Source organism: Eumetopias jubatus, unplaced genomic scaffold (assembly GCF_037043125.1).
Source record: "Eumetopias jubatus isolate StellerSeaLion01/CBP00866 unplaced genomic scaffold, mEumJub1_p1.0 scaffold_9, whole genome shotgun sequence".
Taxonomy (NCBI): Eukaryota; Metazoa; Chordata; class Mammalia; order Carnivora; family Otariidae; genus Eumetopias; species Eumetopias jubatus.
In genome coordinates this window covers 91,366,195-91,390,001 of record NW_028274815.1, presented here as the reverse complement: position 1 = coordinate 91,390,001, position 23,807 = coordinate 91,366,195, and positions in this window count along the sequence as shown.

The window sequence follows — 23,807 nt, the reverse complement described above, 5'->3', positions numbered from 1 at the left end:
ATACATTCCCCCATAGGTATATACATTCCCCCAAAATATTCTTCTCCCACACCGTTTTGTTATAAGCTGCTTTGGGGCAGGATGCTCTTTCTGTTGGCATCTTCCAAGGAGGAGTCTCCATTCAGAGAGGGGAGTCCTTTGAACTAAACAGACGCCACAAAAAATAATTCTTCCCCTGGGTCCCTCTCTCTTTTCTAGGCCCACATTCTTCTCCTTACCAGGACTCCAGAATTGATCCTCCTGCATCTTAGAACCTATTCTTGTGCCTTTCTTCCTAGAGGGAGTATTTTTCCTACCATCTTTAGGATTCTTTTATCCTCTCTACAATCAAGAGTATGCTCTATGCAAAGCCATACCTCTGTTACCGGGGGTTACCAGGAGCTCAGAATGCAGCTTTAATTCTTATGGCGATATATGTTTTAAAAAGACCCTGGGAACTCTTGATCTTCTAACATTTAAGGTTTCTGGTAAAATGTAACAAAAACTGCAAAATAAGGTCTGTTGTCATGTCACAAAATATATTTACTAAACAGCTATGGGAGGTTAGGATAATATTTTGAGTTATCTTCCCATTCATTCACACAGCAATTAGATAATAAGAAGCCTACTTTGATCTTTAGGAATTCAAATTTATTTGGGGCAACTAGAATCTATTGTCTTTTGTTTGTTCTTTTAAAGGGCAACAGACACACAACAAAGAACAGGCATGAAGCCAGTCAACAATCATCATACTAGCCTATTGTGGGAATCATTATCTATTATATTTTCCAAAAGTATTTTAATTAATAATTTTAATTTTAGGGTGCCTGGGTGGCTCATTTGGTTAGGCGACTGCCTTAGGCTCAGGTCATGATCCTGGAGTCCCAGGATCAAGTCCCACATCGGGCTCCCTGCTCAGCAGGGAGTCTGCTTCTCCCTCTGAGACTCTTCCCTCTCGTGCTCTCTATCTCTCATTCTCTCTCTCTCTCAAGTAAATAAATAAAAAATCTTTAAAAAAAAAGAATTTTAATTTTAAAAAGTAATTAATTTTAGTAAGTACTATCTAAATAAACCCCAAACACTGTTAAGGCATGGTTTCCTTGTTTCAGTTCTATCTTCATCCAATATATGTAGAGCTTCTTGCTGCATATGATGTCTGAGTATCCTGCACCCATTTGAGATCAAGGAATAGATCTGAAGCTTTTCCCTTTGCAATCGTTAGTTCCCCAGAGCAAACACCACTTAAGAAATTGACACATTTTTCAGATATACCATACCAATTACTCTGAAGATTTTATTTGCTCAGAGATTGCTCTGCAAAAGTGAAGCCTATTGACCCTGTCAAGTAGTGCCTCAGAGAAATTCCTATGTTCTAAAACCACAGCTTCTGAGAATTTTGTCCAACATTAAATTCTACTCACATATTGCCTTTCAATTATTCCAACTCTGCTGGAAAAGAGTCTAATGTGTGGGTCTTCTTTCACTATGATTCTGCATTAGTTTTAATATGAAGAATACTTCTAATTATGTTTAGAGAGTCAAGCTTATAGAAAATTAGAGTAGAACCAATTATTAAAATAGAGCCATGTGTATTGATAGTGACCGTACAAAGGCCAGGATCCCCCAACTTAAATCAAAGCAGGACTAGGAAGAATATATTTTAAAAGGAAGATCTTTCTATGTCGCATTTTGTAGCCTAAAGTCATGGTTTTCTAAGAAGGATGAGATCCTCAGAGTAGAAAGGGGAAGGGGGTGGATCATAGAATCCTGAGGCCAAGAGGAATCTCCAGAGCACATCTTCTTTATCTTACTGCCTCCAGACAAGAAGGACCTCACCCCTTCTCAGAAGGGTGTCCATGAAGATGCTCTGCTAGGAAGATTCAGACCCTTGCTCAGCCTGCCATGGGGGTACATTTTCCCAATTTGATATTCAGAAAGTGCTTCTCTACACTCAACATGGGCTATCTAGGTTGTTGATTCCTGGGTTGGTGGCCTAAGATATACTTAGAGAATTCTCACTACAAGAGCCCTCACTCCCCCATTCAGTCTGTGAGCCCTCATGAGGGCACTGTTTCTGCTCAGGAATCAGGGACCCAGGCACCAGCTCTACTGCCCAGGTCTCAAGTCCTGGATTAGTCTGTGAAAGATCTTAGCACTTCTTTTTGCCGATAGGACCCTCCTGGGTTTATTCCTCCAAGTCAAAATCCAAATTTGAGCCCTCAGCTATTACTTCTCTGACATCCAGAAAACAGGACCTCAAAGAGAAAGGAAGCCAAGGAGAAAAGTATACACAGATGCCCTAAGCATTCTAGGTGTTCCTGAGAAAAGAATCTTCTCTAAGGTGGGAGGAGCAAGGCCAACCCCATAGTTCCCTGAGTTTATTCTGGATTATCCTGAAATAAACCAAATGTGGGGAGATCCACATATATGCAAAAGTAACTCAAATCACAAGAGATGTGGCCATAGAGAGAGGCCCCAGTATTCACGACCCTGGCCTGCTCCTACTGTAACCCTGACAGACCTGGAAACTCAGCCGTCATGTCTCCAGGAGTCCATCCAAAGAAATGGCAATAACACAAGACAACACAGTTTACAACTCAAACATTTATTCAAAGTCTTGCAAAAAAATCAAAGTGGAGAAGAACATTCTTAATTCACAGAACTTAGAGGTTGTCCAAATAATGTCCCTATCTCAATCTCCTTCACGTTCCCACTGTCCACTCTCTAAAAAGCCTCTCCCTTTCCTCAGCTCTATTCCTTCAATCACTTTTTCATACCTAGCCTGTCCCCAGGGCTCGAGCCTTTCCTTTCTACTCATTTCTCTATCATGTAACCACCATAGACTTTTTGATAGCTTTGCTTTACCTTCCCTTAGCCCCTCATTCAGATTATGCACAAAAAGGGGGCAATTGACCCAGCAAGCTAGAATCACTGCCTCTTAGGAAAGCTGTCAAGTGATGGGGGAAGGTCGAAAACACCTAAGAATTCATGTCTTCTCTTTTATGTCTATTACATGTGTCATACCACAGATTCTATTTCTTACAACTATGGCTAATATCCTGATCTTTTTTCACTTACATCCAGATGCCCCCTGGCAAAAACACACAAACAAACAAATAAATAATTAAAAAGCTGGATTTCCAAGGCATCTCTAGGGATGACTGCAATAAATTAACTGTACTTTTCCAGGGTAGTATATATATGAACAAGAATACTCCTGGGGGCCCCTGGGTGGCTTAGTCAGTTAAGTGATTTCAGGGTCCTGGGATCTAGCCCTGCATCCAGCTCTGAGCTCAGTGGGGAGTCTGCTTCTCCCTCTCCCTCTGCCCCTCCCTCTGCTCTCTCTCTCTAACAAATAAATAAAGTCTTTTAAAAAAGAATACTTTTGGATACTATACATTTCTTATTTATAAAACCCTTAAATCATATAACCATAGTCCCCTTTAACTCAGTTTTGGCCTGGGTAGAGGTATAAAAAAAAAAATTATTTCAAAGTTTATACCTTTTGAGAATCAACTTCAATCTTTACTCATCTCTCTCTCTCTCCAACAAACTATCATTCACAACCATCCATTCCTTCCCAAAATATAGCTCCTTGCCATCTAAAATTATTTGCCTAATGACCATCACTGATGAGGCAAAGTACTTGAATCATCCAAAAAGTGTTACAATTTGATACTGAGTTTTAGGGAATTTTTACATAGCTCAGTATAATTTAATGCTTCTCCAAAAGGAGAAGTTCTCCAGTACCAGCCAGGTAGCTTCCCAAGTCCATCCCCAGGAAGTCTGATAGAGCCAGTTCCATCTCTCATGTGAATATGAATACATTCTGTCAGTACACATTCGATGGTCTGGAGAGTTTCCGAACCTTCAGTCATAGATTCTGCTTTTCTCTGTTTACAGGGGTTATGAAATACAATTAAACAATGGGAAGGGCACCTGGGTGGCTCAGATGGTTAAGTGTCTGCCTTGGGCTCAGGTCATGATCTCCGGGTCCTGGGATCAAGCCCTGAGTCCAGCTCCCTACTCAGTGGAGAGTCTACTTCTCCCTCTCTCTGCCTCTCCCTCTGCTCATGCTCTTTTTCTCTTTCTCTGTATCGCTCTGTCTCAATTGAATAAATAAAATCTTTTTAAAAAACGGGAAAATGCCTTGGAAATACCCAGGGAATGTGTAACTGGACGTCACTATTATTAAAGATGTGCTGGCAACAAATGCGTTGTAAATGAAAACCAGATCTCTAAGAAAATGCAGTGTTTTAATTGGTTGGGGCTAGGGAATAATCTTGCTTAGAAGTATACATTCAAATGGAGATGAGCAAAGGATAGTTTACTCACTTTATCTTAAGTTTTTCTGAGCCACTGTGTCTTTGGCTAACAGAATACCTTCACCTTACAGAAAGGGAAAATTATCAACACCTACATTTCCACATGATTCAACTGCAAAACAAAGGTGGCTGGAGGACCTTCACAAGCCTGTCTACCTATGACTATGAATGAAGAATTAATCTTACCAAAAGAGGGGTCTGGTCTTTGCCCGTACTCCTGGGAGCTAACCTCTAAAACCTTGGATTTTCCTGGGTGGTAAGAGTCTTTGTTATTCATGGTGGGACCCTGGCACCACATCTGATAATTTATGCTAATTAAATGACTCCGGATGGAGCTGGCCAAGCCAGAAAAATGACCATGTAATAAGAGGTTGGGGCTTTGAGCCAGGTGGTTTTAGCCTGAAGTCCTGGAAATTGAGTTCAACCATGTGGCCAATGATTCGACCAATCATACATATATAACAAAACCCCAATAAAAAGCCTGGATGCCAAAGCTTAGGTGAACATTACTAGTTAGCAGCACTCTGTGTGTATTCCTACATATTGATGCTGAGAGGGTAATGAGTCCCTGATGATGACAGAAATTTTGTGTTTTGAGCCCTCCCAACTTCTCCCTCCATGTCTGTGCCTTTGGCTGGTCGTAAGCTGTATCCTTATGCTAAAATAAAACTATGATGTAGTTGTCATGCTCCCCTGAATTCTGTGAGTCATTCTAGTGAATTATCAAATCTGCAGGAGTCTTTGGGGATTCCCAAATTTGGAACCAGTTGTTATAAAGTAATGGTGGTCCTGAGGACCCTGAACTAAGGGCTGGTGTGTGACGTGAGGACAGTCCTGGGGAGACTGTTCCCCCAGACTGTGCAGTTTGGATAAACTGCTTTATAAAAACCACCACCAATTGCTGCCCAGAGCTGTGAATCTTCTTGATTTTTCTGGGAAAGGTGCTGCTAACACCTCCACACTTCATTTTCTACAATGTATTCCAAGCCACTAAACTAATGTGAGTTTCCAAGGTTTTTTTGTTTTTGTTTTTGTTTTTTGGAACTTTGGGAACAGGACATTTTACTGGAAGCACAAGACAACCTCCTCCTTTCCTGCCTGACTGCCCCCTTGGCTCACAGGGTGCTGGTAAAGGGACAGCACTTTGGTTCCCACTGGGATTCAGAGGAGAACGAGTTTACAGAATATCACCCAGCAGGTTCATACCCCAGCCTTTTCTGCCTTCCTTGTCTCCAGGCAAGGGGACAACAGATTCTGGCTGACCAGTGTCCTATCTGGTCTCAGACACCACTCCAGAGCTGAGGAACCTGTTGAATCAGGACATACTCCTGTCTGCTCTCTACTTTTACATTCTCCACTCACTCACTTAACCAGGCATAAGTGATAACCTGTACAAGGAAACAAAGTCAGGACAACCTAAGTAAGCAGAACAGACTTGTAAGCTACTCCCAGCCCAAAGCCATTTTTAAAACAGTTCTTCCCTGAACATTGTTCATTCATGAACCGAGCATCTCCTTGTTCTGTCCAAATGTGAAACCGAGAACAGATTGAGTTCCCTAAAACACCACTACAATTTAGAAACAACTGTAAGATAAAAAAAGAAAATTTAAAAAATTAAAAAACTCACTTTGCATGTTAGTAGGTGGCATAAGATGTGTTTCCCGTTCCATATGTCCCCTATTCTTCCGGACCAGGCTCCACTAATGTGGGATGGCTGAGAGCAGGGATTCCAGGGACCAGAGTGGACAGACCCCTGGTGCTAAAGCAGAGAATAGGGGAGAACAGTTTAGGCTCCTGTCTGAAGGCAGGAATCTAGTTCTTGTTGGATTTTGGAGACAAAGGAACAAGAACTAGAAGGGAAGTCATGTTCTTGGTGGAAATCTGATAACTGGATGTGGAGACCAAGCTGAAAGGGACATGGTCAAGGTGCAGCTGGACAAAATTCCATTTTTCCAGGGCTGCGTCTAGAAATCAGAGCAAGGGCAAAATCAAGATTAAGTTTTCTTAATGTTAAAGGTTCAGATGTATCTTCCTTGGTGCACTTCAGGGCCAATGTGGACCCAGAAGCTGGGATGAGCCTGAACTTACTGGTGAAGGACAGTAGCCCCTAAGTGTAAAAGGCTCCAAGAGGAGGGAGCCTGGAAGAAACAGAGGACACCTCAGGCTTGTGGGAGGACTGGAGTACAATGTGCAAAGTGCCAGCCCGTCAGGGGAAATAGAACTGTCTTACTCCCAGAATGGGATGTCTGTGCATGCTCCCACTCTTCCCCTCCTCCCCACCTCCCCCTACCCCCCCGCCATTGACCATCAGATAACGATAATTGCCCTGGCCCTCCCAGGGACTAGTGGGAGCCTAGACTGGCAGATGGAGCAGGGGAACACAGGCCCTCTGCATGGGGTGGTGTTTCAGAAGACACTCATGATTTGGGCCCAAGTGCTCCACCATTACGAGAACCCTGGGGCCTGATTGCCTAGCAGCACTTGTCCCCCACAGCTGTACCCCTTCCCTGCCAGGCCTCCCAGGCTTTGGACATCTCTCTGTGCCCCCTTCCTACTGTCTTAGCCGTCCACTATCTTGACCCTGTCTTGCTGTGAGCAGCTAACATTTCCATATTGGGTTTGTCCTGATTTTCCTCACTATAAATTGGATTTACCTCCCCGGTAACGACTCCAGAGAATCACAGGGTTGTATTGCCCTCCTTATTGGGGTGAGAGTCACACTTTGCTCCGAAGACATTTTCCTTGGTGGGGAGGGGTTTTCCCTGCAACAGTCACTCTGCTTGTTTTCCAGCTCTGTCATCCTTCATTCTGTTTTGCTCTGCCTTTTTTCCCTGCGCCAAATCCATTATGGTGCCCTCAGCACCACATGGACCTTGAGTCTCACTTGTGAGAGCTGTTCCTCAAAAAAAGTGACCATGTGAGGCTGTAGATCATTAAGATAACATTAGATAATATGTGTAACCAGCACATAGCAGTGGCTCTGGCAGAATACTAGGTGACTACACGCATATATTATTATATCATTGTATAAATATGTACATTTATGTGTACATATATACACACTCATACATATAGTTCTCCACTTATATGTAAGTATATATAGTATACTTAAATATATAAATATGCATGACTTATGTGATATGTGCAATGTTTATATATAAGTGTATTTATAAGTATATGTGATATATAATATATTTACATGTGATCTCTAACATAGTCAATATATGTACTGTACAACTCACATGAACTGGAGCTCTGAGGGCACACGTACTGGAAGGTGGATGTTCTGTAGCAGATAGTGACAGCTCCTCACCATGACCCCCTCAGATATATATTTTTTTAAGATTTTATTTATTGATTTGACAGAGAGAGGGAGAGAGAGAGAGAGCAAGAGAGGGAACACAAGCATTGGGAGAGGGAGAAGCAGGCTTCCCACTGAGCAGGGAGCCTGACACAGGGCTCGATCCCAGGACCCTGGGATCATGACCCAGCTGAAGGCAGAAGCTTAAGGACTGAGCCACCCAGGCACCCCCACTCAGATATTTTTTACCAGTTTTGTACCCCCACCTTTCAGCATGCTTTCACTTCCAAAGGCAGTGCCTGTGTGTCTCCTCCAAAAAAAATTCCTCAGGCTAATAAAGTCTGTAGACACTGGGTGTGCCTGGGAACTTGCATTCCCCCAACCTTGGGAGGACCTGAACAATGACTGACAAGGGTGGAAATGGGAAAACCCAGCACCTTGTGTTGGGGTGGAGACAATTTTGAAGTGTAGCAGGATCAAGCTGACACACCCCCTCTAGGACTACTACACCTTTCCTTTCTCCTCCTCTCAGCCTTGGGCCTTCACACTACAAAGGGTGGGAGGTGCAGTACTTGGTGGTGAGGATACCCATGTTTCTTAGAGGAATGAAGGCAGCATATATGAAGGTTTTATAACTACTGAGAATGCTAAATTAGTGGTGCAGGGTATGCTTCAGGAGTGGTCGAAGGAGGGTAGAAGTGGTGACATAAAAATGGATCTCAGAGGAAATGGCACAAAAACAGGTTAGGCTTGGACAGGTGAACTGATAGAAATGAAAATTCAGCATGGATACACAGCAAAATTTCTTATAAATAGGCTTTCTCCTATAATACCTTCATGGACAATCCCAAGATTCCCATTTCAGTTCTTAACTCTTGAGATTGTTTTACCCACACCATGGGCCATGGAGGCAATTCCTTGTGTGATTCATGATGCATCAGTGTGGAGAAGTATGGCTATGGCAGATTCAGCACAAACCATTTTGGTGTATTTGGCAATGAAAGCTTAAAATGTTGCAAATATTGAAAAGTTCTTGGTTAAGATCAAACTATCACATTGACATTCTTCTGTGTTAGGACAGTGAAAGCCCTGATATGAATTAACTGTGAAGACAACGTGTTTAACACAGTTTGATCTCCCACCTTTGTTCACAGGTGTTGACCAAACCCCTGTGTCTGATTATGTGGTTTGAAGGTGAGGAGCAGGTCTGAACCAGGTGGTGTCATGAACAGGGAGCAGGTTGGTGTCAAGACGGTTGGTGTTAAGAAAGCCAGCTGGCTGATCCAGGATGAAAGATCAGGACTCAGGTCACAGTAGGCTCAATAGGAGATACAATGCAGGAAAATCTAGAGGAGAGATCTGGCAGCAAAAGACATGCAGACTCAAAGGATATGCCTAGGAGACAAAGCAAGTCTCAGGGCCAACACTAGGTATTCAGAAATAAGTAGAAACAGAGACAGAATAAAAGGAACAGGAGGACTGAGTCTGGGCTCAAGGACCTGAAAATGTTCTTCCCAAGAGTGAAGCACTGGTCCTCCTGTCCTTTAAGTCCTGTTCCTCCATAAGAGCTGCTACTTCCCCAGGACTTCACATCCATGTGTAGATCTCCTTGTCAACCTCATGAGGTAGTACTACCAAACCATTTTATTGGTGACAAACTGAGACTTGCCAAGGCCACATCTCATATTCAAGGCACATGTTAGGAAATGATCAAGTCCATGTTTTTGACAGTAAAGCCCAGATTCTCTGCCTATTTCCTATCTGTCTTCCTGTGCATCATTTTTCCCGCTCTGGGGTCTTCAAGTCACCAACTATTGCTCTAACATATTAAGCACAGTCATTTGTGTCCTCTGGGAATATGCGAGAGACATTCCACTGACTATTAAAAAAAAAGGCTGCTCTTGTTTGTTTTTCTCAATGGCCACATAGAGATGTCAAATGGGCATGGGATGGCAGATTAAAGAACTGTGTAATGGCAGCCATTCACTAATTGCTGAGAACAATCTAATTTTGTCATCAGGGGCTGCCCCCAAGAATGTGAAGTACATAAACTTAAGATTATATTCTTTTCTCAAACTACCTTCATGGTTTCTCATCCCAAGTCTGGTCCTTTCTCTTTCTCTCTCTCTCTCTCTCTCTCTCTCTCTCTCTCTCTCCACCAGCACCACTCCATAGAAAAACAAGAGAAAAGCTATGAATCAAAAGCAGTACATATGTATTTCTTTAATGTGGACAAAAGCATGGGAAAGCTGCCCAGGCCTCCTCTTGTTTGAGGAGAATGTTATGCCTGATGGTTCTTAAGGGTGAAATGGGGCAATTGACAGAAGCGAAACTGAGTCAGGTATGAAAACCTTCATAGGCTTCTGGATGGACTATGACCACAGCATTAAGACATTTACATCTCCCGTAAACATGGAGAGTAGTGAACAAGGGTAGTGTGGTCATTGAGAATGGTGGTTTCCCTTCTTCTTTTATTTTCTTTCTTCTTTCTTCCTTTCTTCCTTCCTTCCTTCCTTTCTTTCTTTCTTTCTTTCTTTCTTTCTTTCTTTCTTTCTTTCTTTCTTTCTTTCTTTCTTTCTTTCTTTCTTTCTTTCTTTCCTTCTTTATTTTTTTGATGTAGTATACCATGATTCATTGTTTGCATATAACACCCAGAGCTCCATTCAATGCATGCCCTCTTTAATACTCATCACCAGGCTAACCCATCTCTCCACCCCTTTCCCCTCTAGAACCCTCAGTTTGTTTCTTAAAGTCCATAGTCTCTCATGGTTTGTCTCCCCCTCCGATTTCCCCCCTTCATTTTTCCCTTCCTACTATCTTTTATTTTTTTAACATATAATGTATTATTTGTTTCAGAGGTACAGGTCTGTGGTTCATCAGCCTTCCACAATTCACAGCGCTCACCATAGCACATACACTTCCCAATATCTATCACCCAGCAACCCCTTCCCTCCCACCCCCCACCACTCCAGCAACCCTCAGTTTGTTTCCTGAGATTAAGAATTCCTCATATCAGTGAGATCATATGATACATGTCTTTCTCTGATTGACTTATTTCACTTAACATAATACCCTCTAGTTCTATCCATGTCATTGCAAATGGCAGGATTTTGGGGGTTTTGATGGCTGCATAATATTGCATTATATATATATATAATATTCCATTTTATATATATATATATATATATATATATATAAAACATCTTCTTTATCCATTCATCTGTTGATGGACATCTTGGCTCTTTCCATAGTTTGGTTATTGTGGACATTGCTGCTATAAACATTGGGGTGGACGTACCCCTTCAGATCACTACATTTGTATCTTTGGGTAAGTACCCAGTAGTACAATCCCTCATTCTTAATAATAGCCAGAATGGTTCTGCTTCCAGGAACATGGACTGGACATACTTCTCCTTAATCTTCCCATTAAGTATGAGTAAAAACCCTAAAAATTACATATAAAAAAAACCTTAATACTCTAAAACTTTAAAAAAAAGAAGGAAGGCTAGCTAAGGACATCAGGACTCAGAGAATGCATAATAGTTAGTTCCTCTGGTTTCCTTTTTGCCTTATATGTCCCAGATCTGGAGCTGAAAAAGTTGGCAACTCAGAAACACCAACAGGTAAAGATAAGAACAGTCCCAACAAAAGCCTGATTTCTCTAGCCAAAGGACTAAGGAAAGGACAGACTAGCAAGATAGAACAACTTCAGACAATAACCTCTCTTCTCCAGCCTAACACCACAGGAAACAGTGTGGCCTCACCTCCAACCATGCCAGCCAAGGCCAGGTAGAGAGCCTAGACTTTCACTATCACCAGGCTGTAACAAACACATCTTCCTCTACCTGCTGGAGTGTTGTCCAAGGAGGGTTAGTGGGGAGTTAAATATTTCACCACCGTGCAGTAGTAATGAGGCCAGCATCCCTCCTACAACTGCAGTGGTGGGAGCAGTGAAGAAGCATTCCAATCCCTTCCACCTGGGAGATATGAATGGAGGCCTTGGGGGCAGAAGCTGGAACTGCTGCCCTGGTCTTGCAGTAATGATGATCCCTACCCCTCCGGGGTCAAAAGAGCCCAAGGGGAACCTGGATGTACACTCTGGTCTGGCACCAATGAGGCAGTGCCTTCCTCTCCTATGCAAAAATGATGTCAGAAGAAAACAGCTAAGGGGCACTTGGGTGGCTCAGTCGTTAAGCGTCTGCCTTCAGCTCAGGTCATGATCCCAGGGTCCTGGGATCGAGCCCCACATTGGGCTTGCTGCTCGGCGGGAAGCCTGCTTCTCCCTCTCCCACTCCACCCGCTTGTGTTCCCTCTCTCTCGCTGTCTCTCTCTCTGTCAAAATGAATAAATAAAATCTAAAAAAGAAAAAAAGAGAAAAAAAAAGATAAGCTGCAATCAATTAAAAAAAAAAAAAGAAAAGAAAGCTGAAAGAAGATCCTGAGTCTTAAACTTTAAGAGCCACAAGTCCAGATTTCAGTCAAAATTCACTTATTATAGAAAGAACCAGAAAGATGTCAAACTGAATGAAAAGTGGCAATTGATAGAAGTCAACACCAAGATGACAGAACAGTTAAATGATCTGACCAAGATTTTAAGCAGCCACAGTAAAAATGCTTCAACAAGCAACTATGAGTATCTAAAAACACATGGGAAAAAAAAGAACAAAAAACAGAAAATTTCAGCAAAGTCTCAGCAAAGAATTAGAAGATATAAAAACCAATGGAAATTCCTGAATTGACAATACAATAACAGAAATAAAAAAGAAAACCTTGATAAGTGGCAACAGCAGAAGGAAAAAGAAAACTGGAGGGAAAAGAATCAGTGATCTGGAAAATAGAACAATAAAAGTTACCTAATCTGAGCAGAGAGAAAATAGACTAAAAATACAAAATAAACAGAGCCTCAGGGACACATGGATAAAACAAAATATCTAATATCCAACTTATCGGTCCTGGAAAGAGATATGAAAGAGAAGGCAGCTCTAAAAAGCCAATTGAAGAAAACATCTCACATTTGGTAAGAGACTTAAACCTATAGATTCAAGAAGCTGAATGAAGTTCAAACAAGAACCCCAAAACCTCTCCAAATCCAAGTGAAGATATTTAACAGTAAAATTTATGAAAAAAAAAAGGAAAAATCTTGAAAGTAGTGAGAGAGAAATGACATAATACCAATAAGGAAAAACAATTCTAATAACAGTGGATTCCTCATCAAAAATGATAAAGACCAGAAGGAAGTAGGACACATTTCTCACGTGCTAAAAGGAAAGAATTGTCAGTTCAATATCCGATATCTGGCAAAAATGTCCTTCAGGGATGGAGGGGAATTAAGGACATTCTTAGATGAAAGGAAACTAAGAGAACTTGTCAACAGCAGACCTATCCTAAATGAATGTCTAACAGAAGTTCTCTAAGAAAGAAAATGATAGAAGAAAGAACCTTGGAACATCAAGAAGGAAGAAAACACATGATAAACAAAAATATGGGTAGATACAATCATGTTTCCTACTCATGTTTTCTAAATTATGTATGAAAGCTGAAATTAAAATTATAGCATCAGACAATCATATTAGACATATGATTCTGAATATATACAAATATTTTAAATGATTCTATTTAAGTGGGGGAGGGTAAAGTGATGTAAAGGAGGATTCTCTTTCCTGGAACAGGTAAAAATGATAATACCAGTAGACTGTGATAACATACATACATAACATTACACCTACTACAACCACTAAGAAAAGCTATGCAGAGAGCTACACTGAAAAACACTCCAAATAAATAAAAATGGAATTCTAAAAAATATTCAAATAACAGAAATCAGGAATAAAAAGAAGAAACAAAAAATTAGAAAGAAAAATAAGACAAAAGTAAAATGTCAGACTTAAGCTCTAACATGCCAATAATTATACTAAATGTAAATTATCTAAATATACAAATTAAAAGATTGAGAGTGGTAGAGTGGATTAAATAATAAAAGTTACCCAGTACTATACAGTATGCAAATGCTATATATATATATATATATATATATCATACATGTAGTATATGTATATATATATACAGTATATATATTAATTGAAAGTAACAGGTTTTGTGTATAAATGTCTTTATATATATACAAAAAATGAAAGTAAAAGGATGGAAAATAATATAACATGTAAATAGTAATCAAAGGAATCAAAGTTTTTGCAGGAGCAGTAATATATATTAATATCAGATAAAGTAGACGTCAAAGCAAAGCAAATTACCAGAGACCAAGAGGGACATTGTGTAATAATAAAATAGTCAATTTACATTTTTCCAAGGAAGACATCCAAATGGCCAAGATCGCTCGGCATCAGGGAAATCCAAATCAAAACCTCAATGAGATACCAACTCACACCAGTCAGAATGGCTAAAATTAACAAGTCAGGAAACAACAGATGTTGGTGGGGATGCAGAGAAAGGGGAACTCTCCTACACTGTTGGTGGGAATGCAAGCTCGTGCAACCACTCTGGAAAAGAGTATGGAGGTTCCTCAAAAAGTTGAAAATAGAGCACCATAGGATCCAGCAATTGCACTACTGGGTATTTACCCCAAAGATACAAATGTAGGGATCCGAAGGGGTACCTGCACCCCGACGTTTATAGCAGCAATGTCCACAATAGCCAAACTGTGGAAAGAGCCATGATGTCCATCAACAGATGAATGGCTAAAGAAGAAGTGGTATATATATACAATGGAATATTATGGAGCCATCAAAAGGAATGAGATCTTGCCATTTGCAACGACGTGGGTCGAACTGGAGGGTGTTATGCTGAGTGAAATAAGTCAATCAGAGAAAGACATGTATCATATGACCTCATTGATATGAGGAATTCTTAATCTCAGGAAACAAACTGAGGGTTGCTGGAGTGGGGGTGGGGTGGGAGGGATGGGGTGGCTGGGTGATAGACTTTGGGGAGGGTATGTGCTATGGTGAGCGCTGTGAAGTGTGCAAGTCTGTTGAATCACAGATCTGTACCTCTGAAACAATGCAATATATGTTAAGAAAAAAAAAGAAGAAAAAGATAGCAGAAGGGGAAGAATGAAGGGGGGAGATGAACCATGAGAGACGATGGACTCTGAAAAACAAATTGAGGTTTCTAGAGGGGAGGAGGGTGGGGGGATGGGTTATCTGGTGTTAGGTATTTAAGAGGGCATGTTCTGCATGGAGCACTGGGTGTTTTGCACAAACAATGAATCATGGAACACTACATCACAAACTAATGATGTAATGTACGGTGATTAACATAACAATAAAAAATTTTTAAAAGAATTTCAAAACAAAAAATAAAAAAATAAATAAATAAATAAAATAAAATAGTTAATTTACCAAGAAGATATAGCAATACTAAATGTGTATGCACCAAACAACAAAGTCAAAAATTATATGCAGTAACAACCGATATAAGTGAAAAGAGAAAGAGAAAAACCCACAATTACAGCTGGAGACTCCAAAACCTCTCTCTAAATACTTGATAGAACAACTAGACCAAAGGTCAACAAGAGTATAAAACAACTCAACAACACCATCAATCAGCATTTCAACATTTTCAAATTAAAGTTTATAGAATACCACACAAGGCAACAGCACAATGTATGTGATTTTCAAGGGCTCACAGAACATATATCAAGACTGATCTTAATCTTGAGCCATAAAACAAACATCAACAAATTTAAAAGAATTGAAATCACATAATTAGTGTGTTCTCCCACCACAAAGAAACCAAACTAGAAGTCTAACAGAAAGGTAACAGGGAAATCTCCAAACATTTAGAAATTAGACAACATATTTCTTAGCAATGCAATCAATGCATGAAAGAAGTCTAAAAGGAAGTAAAAAATACACAGAATGAAATGAAAATAAAAGTACAGCTTATCAAAGTTTGTGAGATACAGCTATGGTTCTGAGGGAAATTTTGAGCATGAAATATAAATGTTAGAAAAGAGAAAAGGTCTCAAATCAATCTAAGTTCCCATTTCAGGAACACATACATGCACAAAAGCAAAGCAAAACAAACAAACAAAGCAACTAGGAAAATGGAAAGAATAAAGATAACACAAATCAATGAAATGGGTGAAAAACAATAGAGAAGTTCAAACCTTACTGTATGAAAAGATCAATAGAATTGAGAAACCTCTAGCAAGACTGACAAAAAAGAGACAAGACTCAAGTCACCAGTATCAGAAATGACATGAAGGATATCAGTACAGACTTTGTAGATATCAAAAGGATAATAAGAGAATACTAAGAACAACACTAGACTCATAAATTTGACACCTTACTAAACGAATGGACCAGTTCCACAAAAAACAAAAACTGCCACAATCAACCCAATATTCAATAGAAAACTTGCATACCCCTATAAATATTAAGGAAATAGGAAACATTTCTTAATGCATTGTATGAAGTTGCAAGTATCCTAATACCAAAACCAAACAGAGACAGGAGGAAAAACAGAAAAGCAAAGACTAATATCCCTCATGAAAATAGATATAAAAATCTTTAACAAAATAATAGCATATATGTAAAAAAAAATTAAACACTATGGAGAAGTGAGGCATGTCCCAGGGACACAACCTGATTTAATATTTAAAAAATCAACGTAGGGCGCCTGGGTGGCTCAGTTGGTTAAGCAACTGCCTTCGGCTCAGGTCATGATCCTGGAGTCCCTGGATCGAGTCCCGCATCGGGCTCTCTGCTCAGCAGGGAGTCTGCTTCTCCCTCTGACCCTTACCCCCCTCATGTGCTTTCTCTCTCTCTCATTCTCTCTCTCTCAAATAAATAAATAAAATCTTTAAAAAAAATAAAAATAAAAACAAATAAAAAATCAACGTAATTCACTGTATCAATAGACTGAAGAAGAAATCTCACATAATCACATCAATGCAGAAAAAGCACTTGAAATATTCAACATCCACTTATGATAAAAATGGTCATAAAATGTTAAGAATAGGGGAACATCCTCAACGTGATGAAGGAATCTCATATATATATGAGTTATATATATGTATATATATGTAGTTATGTGTATATATATATGCAAATTGAAAGTAACAGTTTGGAAAATGATACATCATTCAAACAGTACTCAAAGGAAAGCAGAATATTAATATTGAATAAAGTAGACTTCTCAATGAAGATATTAAAAGCAGAATTTATTGAGTTAAAAAAAAAATAGTAAAAGTAATACATAAATTAAAAAGCTGTCTGCGTGAAAAAAAATAAACAAAATACAGAATCCACTACTGAACTTGAAGGAAAACACAAATACACAAGATAAGAAATAATAATAGGGAAATAACTGTTAAAAGAAAGAAAAAATTAAATCAAATGAGACTATTTCACACAAGACTATGTAATAAAATCTGAAAACCTAGATGAATTTTCTTCCTAGGAAGAAAATATTACTTACCGAACTGATTACATGAAGTCTAAAGAGACCAACTTCCATAAAAGAAATGAAGAACATCAATGAGCTTGTACACACCCTTCCCCCTGAAATAGGCTCAGTTTGATGATTAATATGGAATCTACTAAAAGTTCAAAGGCAATATAATGCTATTCTATTTGAATTGTTTTGGAACATAGACAAAGAAGAGAAAACTCTTAATTCTTTTTTATGAAGCAAATACAATTTTGTACACAACAGGAAAATACAAATGAATATCATTTATGGATATGGTTGTAAATATTCTAAACATGATGTTCACAAATAGAACTTAACAACATTGAGTGTCAATTCTCACTCATCACACTACAAGAAAATTTATAACAAATCTTGCAGTGACTTGTGGAGAAAAGGCAAAATACTTAACTTCTATGGAGAAGAACTTGACAATATCTAATAACACTGCTTCTGAATTACTTTTGGCTCTGCAATTCCATTTCAATGATTCTACTCTGAAGATACTCCTCCACAAATATAAAACAACATATGTTTATGTTTGTTTATTGGGGTATTATTAATTACATTGAAAGATAGAAAACAATCCAAAGGACCATCCATAGAGGATTGCCTGAATAAATTATAGTGTAGCCACATAATGGATCACCACAAAGCTGTTTAAAAAAAAAAGTGATGGTGGACAGCTTCCATATATAGCATGTAAAATAAAGAGTAATCTCCAGGTTTATTATAAGATGAAAAAAAGAAGGGAGGGAGGGAAGGAGGAAAGAAGGAAAGAGAAGGAGGGAGAGAAGGAAGAAGGAAGGGAGATAGAAAACCAGTTATGAGGCAGTGTAAATAGGATGCCATGTTTTGTATAAAATAGAAAGGGAAATACTAATACATAAGTTTACATGTATATATGAATGACTTTGTTTTGTTCTGTTTCAGAAAACAAAACACTAGAGAGATAAATCAAATATTTATTCATGTTTAATAAATATTTATTGATTTTTTTTATAAAATAATCACCTAAAGGCAAAAGAACAGAGGGATGAAGGATGGAATTGGAACCTTGGAGTACCCATACATGTTTATATTTGAACCACATCAATATTTTACAGAGTCAAAAAGTAAAATTACCATAAAAAAGAATAAATGGAAAATGCTAGAATTGAAAATAAATAAACCTAAGTGTACACCAAATTGGAATCATCACATAAAAAAATAAAAAGTGATTTTAAATGACTTTGAACTCTACGTATCTTTGGAGAAAATGTTTGAATGACAAGGACTGCAAAAAAAAAGTCATCTTCACTCACTGCTTTTCATTGGTAGCAATGCTGATATAGAAATGTTAAAAGGAAAAATAAACAAATAGGCTAATGTTATTAACCATGCTCTTAGGTAGAAGAGAAACTGTATATAACTATAAGTGTTCAGAAAAGCCCTATAATATAAAATTTTAATTGAAAAAGTTAGAAAGACCTAAAAGCAATGTCACCCTTGGTAGTAACCACTTCAACGCCCAGATCATAATTTCTTAGGACATCTTGGATATGGCTGATTCCAAATCTGAGGAGGAGAAGATGCAAGAGGAACCTGGGCTGTCTTGTTACATTAAAATGCCAGAGGATGATCAAAAGACAAATGGGCCATGCCAAAAGGCACGAGCACCAGTCCGAAGAGGCCCCTACCAGGCATATTTGGGACAATTTAAACATTAGGAAGAATTACTGTAACTGATTTCAAAACATTGGACAAAAATATATGTGCCCTTAGTGATAGGAGAGAGAAAGGAGAGAGGGAGAAAGGGAGTGAGGAAGAGAGAGGGAGGCAGAAGGGAGGGAGAGACAGGGAGACAGGTAGAGAGAGGTGAAGGGAGAGAGATGGAGGAGAGAGAGAGCTATTCCTTTGTCCTCATTGGAGGTGACTGACCAATTCCTTATTCTAAAAATTGATGATAGGGATGCCTGGGTGGCTCAGTTGGTTAAGCATCTGCCTTCAGCTCAGGTTATGATCCCGGGGTCCTGGGATCAAGCCTTGCTATGGGCTCCCTGCTATGGGCTTCTTGCTCTGTGGGGAGTCTGCTTCTCCCTCCCCCTCTGCCCCTCCCCCCACCATGTGCTTGTGTGCGCTCTCTCTCTCATAAATAACATTTTTAAGAAATAAAAACTGATGAGGGCAAACCTCTTTTTATATGTTTATTGGCAATTTTGATTTTTTAATAAAGTACCCATTCAAGTAAAAAAAAAGCTTATAATAAAAGGAAGGAAATAAGCATTTATTCTGCCTGTTTAGAAAGAATTTAGTCATTCCTAGTTGACAAGGGCAAATTTTTCTTCCCAGGAAAACATCAACGAAAAGACAGAATTAGAAAATTGCCTTTCTGCAACCCTGAATGATGTAATTAATTCAGGCAAGGATAACCAATGGACACTAAGTAATACTATTAAATTATGGGTCTTTGGGAAACCCCAGAGATTACTTGTCAATTTTAAGGGAAAATCTAAATTTACAGAGAGATCTGGCTGTTACCCAGTGCACCTACTGATAAAACTTGGTGTGAGCAATGATGGAATACAGAATAAAATAGTGTCACCCATGAAGTATTCTTGTCAAAAATATTCATACTGAATCTAATCAAATCTTCAGACCAAGTTCCTGTTTACAGGAAATACAGGGAACAAATGAACAAATTAAGTGACACCACAAGGAAATAATCAGGGAAACCCGAAATAAGATATTCTACCAGACAACCAGCTCTGTCTATTCAAAAAGGCTGCCTGCATCATGAAGAAGAAAAAAAAAAAGTAGATCTATTCTAGATTAAAAGGCACTAATGTGACTACAACTAATGGCACTGCTCAAAGTTATTTGGACCAGAGACAGTTGGCTGGGCCAATGACTGGCCATGAGGGATACTTTGGAATGGATAATGGCCATTTACCACATTCATTTACTTTGTCAGTCATGGGAAAGGTATCAGAAGAGGAGAGAGAGAAAACAAGATTGTCAAGCATCAGAGAAAAGTTTCCAGATTTTTAAAGATTCTGTAGAATCCTTGTAAACACTCCACTGACTAAGGCAGATTGATTGTGTTTTTTCTTTGTTTTTTTTTTAAAGGTTTTTTATTCATTTATTTGAAAGAGAGAGCAAGAGTGTTGGGGGGCGGTGGGCAGAGGGAGAGAGAGAGAAGCAGACTCTCCATGGAGCAGAGAGCCCAATGCAGGGCTCGATCCCAGGACCCTGAGATCATGACCTGAACTGAAGGCAGATATTTAACTGACTGAGCCACCTAGGAGCCCCTGTGTTTCTTCTTTGAATAACGAAATCCCAGAGTTATGCCAGTATATTACATAGAGTGTCTTTTTATATTGACACCTGGGACCAAATGCAAGGTTAAAGGTCAATTTCAGAGAAATCACATGTCAATCTGAATAAAAGTTTAAGCTTTGGGATCCTCTCATTTCCTGGAGTTTATAGTGTGGTCTGTAGGGTGGCAACATTGGCATCACCCAAGGGTTTGTTAGAAGTGCAGAATATTAGTCCCCACCCCAGATCTGTTGAAGCAGAGTCTGGGTTTTCACACAGTCTCCAGGTGGGCATTCAAAATCTAGACTGCCTTAAAAGTCCAGCTGCTCCTGACCAAACACTGGCTCTGAGAATCAGAGAGAAGACCCAGTAGTTACACCTGTGAACATTTTCTGAATATTATAACAAGTGAATTTCTCTTAAATTGGTGTTAATTGGGGTTCCCCCAAAAGCAGGCCTTTAGACAAATTTTGGGTGTGAGTAGTTTATTTGGGAGGTGACTCCAGAAAACATCATTAGAAGAATAAAGGGAGAGCCTGCGAAGGGAAGATAGCTAGTGCAGAGTGCATTCATGAATGAGTTTCCACTGTGGCCACTAGGGCTCAGTTTTACCGTTGACCTCCCAAAGAGCTGTGTCCTAAGGACTGAGGAAGCTGGGGTGTTTATCCACTACCTTCTGTTGATCCCTCTTTGAAGGCTGCTTCCAGGGCACGGACTCACAGAATAAATAGTACCTGACTCTGAGTGTAGATCAAATCTGTTCCTGAGGCCTGGGAACATTTTCGGGTAGAAAGATGCAAGGGTCCTCAGCCTGTAGTGAACTGCCTTGCAGATGATCATCCAGTTAGGGGAACCTAAGTTGTGTGGTAGAGTATTGGCAAGCCCTACTACATTGTTGCTCATAGGGCACATCAAGTCAGGGAGTTGTAATATATCTGAGCAGTGTGGGCGGGTCCTTGGATGAATACTGAGACGTGTGTGGCCAGCAAGGTCTCCTCTGGCATGTGCCTGGCCCACAACTGCACAGCTAGCCCAGTGGGAGTTTGTTTGACTGAGAGAATTGGCTCATTTTCATGAAAACATTGTGGCAATGGCCTACATACTACTTCTGTCCTCAAAATAATTAGCTAGCTCATAGGGAAATATGCCCTGAAAATTATCAAAAGAATTAATTTGGCACATTTTCTTGGAACCAGATACTGTCCCTGAAGAAGTCACGTAACTATAAAACCACCCATTGTCTTCATGTTTTCTTCACCTGAAATGATGTGGTCACAGCCATCAAAGGAGAGGAGACACTGGTGTATGTTCATGAAAGAAAGAAAAGAGGAATGCAGAGCCTAAAGGAACAGTATTATTTCCACACCAAAAAAAAAAAAAAAAAAAAAAGTTCACTCAAAAGCATAACACAAATGGGAAAAAATGACAGCATCTTTTTTTCTTTTTTTTTAAGATTTTATTTATCTGAGAGAGAGAGAGCACGAGCATTGGAGGAGGGGCTGAAGCAGAGGGAGAAGCAGACTCTGCTGAACAGGGAGCCTGATGCGGGGCTCAATCCCAGGACCCTGGGATCCTGACCTGATCTGAAGGCAGACACTTAACTGACTGACCCACCCAGGTGCCCCGACAACATCTTTTTCTGAAGGTGTTATTCCTTACCCAGTTTCAAGTACATTTGGCCTTTCCCTCCTCAACAGCATCTCCAGTGGGATGGAAGCATCGTCCTACTCTGAACCAAATCTCCTTTCAGAGCAGAGAGGACAGCTCAGGGGGAAATCAGAAATGTTATGATAATGACCCTTTGTAGTTTACAGTTTATAGCACTTTTTTCCTACAATAGTGATGACAAAATCACCACCAGAAAGAATAGTCTAGTCTTAAAGATGATGGTGAGCCTGTGTCCTGCAGAAATCATATCTGCTGTGGGGTCACACAGTGATCACCAATTGTGGCTGTGTTCTTCAGTAGCATTTCACCTCTTTGAGTCTTATTCCCAATGTACAAAAAATTTAAAAACTTGGAATTTATGATCTTGAGTGTCCCTCATTACACTAATGATCTCTGACTTTATGCTTCTGTTGTTTACTGCTATTCATATGGCAGAGTAGATGGTTATTTATAAAAGAATGGAATTCAGACTCAGATTTTACTCAGCTGATTAAGAGAGTGAAGGTGATATGAAGACAGAGAGGGAGAGAACAGGGCTGGGTTGAAGTGGCTTTGACCAATACAAAGTGACAGAGAGGGCTCAGTGATAAAACCAGGTCTCCCTGAGCTCCACATAAAAAACTACAGAGTACACCAATCTTCATGGAATGTACTGTATAAAGAACATGGTGGGGGGACAGTGAGAAATGGGAGGAGGCAGAAGTCAAGTCCGTATGAACCCAAAGACAAGAATATTAATTGTCATTGTACATGGACCTTGGCTTAGTGAAAACTGGATTCCTTTCAGTCTCTGCTAGTCACTGTGGTTACTCAGGAGTCTCAGAAACAAACCTGTAAGGACAAGAAGAAGGCAATGGAACTGGCAGAAAGGGGCTTGGGCTACCCACTGAGGGGTAGCTCTAGTCATCGTTGAGGGCCCTGGGTGCTGTGGGCAGAGCAGCCCAGCTCAAACAGCAGAGCTGAGGATTGGTGAGCAGTGGGTAGTCCTTAAGGGACATGATTGCTGGAATTGTGGCTTTCCTCACTGTTGTGTGCCTATGAACTAGCCAAGGCAAGAGCAGGGATTTATTAACTTTCTAATCAAGCCCCAGTAAGGAAGCAGAGTGCCTGGTCTCAGGTGGCAGAACCATGACCTTGATACTACGGGGTCCCTGACCCTCCACCTCTGACTTCTACATCCCACCGCATCTCAGCTTGCTTTCCTCACTGACTGGATCTTTCCTGGGTGGACACATAACTCCAGCAACAGCTAGGACACTTCCTACAGCCTTGTCACCAGAACAAACTGGATTTGCTCACTGGTTCTGGGTCAGAAGGACCCCCTGGAAGACCTCTAGGGCCCAGTGACTCAGTTTGCCCCCGACCCCTAGAGCAGAGCCTGGGATGTGCATGAACTGGGAGCAGGGATTGGGGGAGGGGCTCCCAAGAAGCAGCAATGAGGGAGAGAGAGAGTGTAACCCAGGAGGAAAAAGCCACCAGAGGGTGGGCAATTGCTGACCCTGACCATGCCCAGGGACTCAGCTTCCAGAATTCCTTACAGATGTGTTCATACAAGGGATGGATGGAAAATGGTTGAAGAATGTATCTACCACTTTGCACCCGCTATGGATTGACAGCCAAGTTTCCTGTACTGAACAGGTTCTGTGGTTACAGACAAAAGCTCCAGGGTTCAGGGAGAGGGGAGAAAACTAAGAGACTGGCAGCAAGAGCATGAGTAGGAGGATGTCTGGACACAAGGAATTGCCTGCCACCATGGGAGCATGGTGGGCCATAGGAATGTGACTCAAAGCCAGAAGTGTCTGTTAT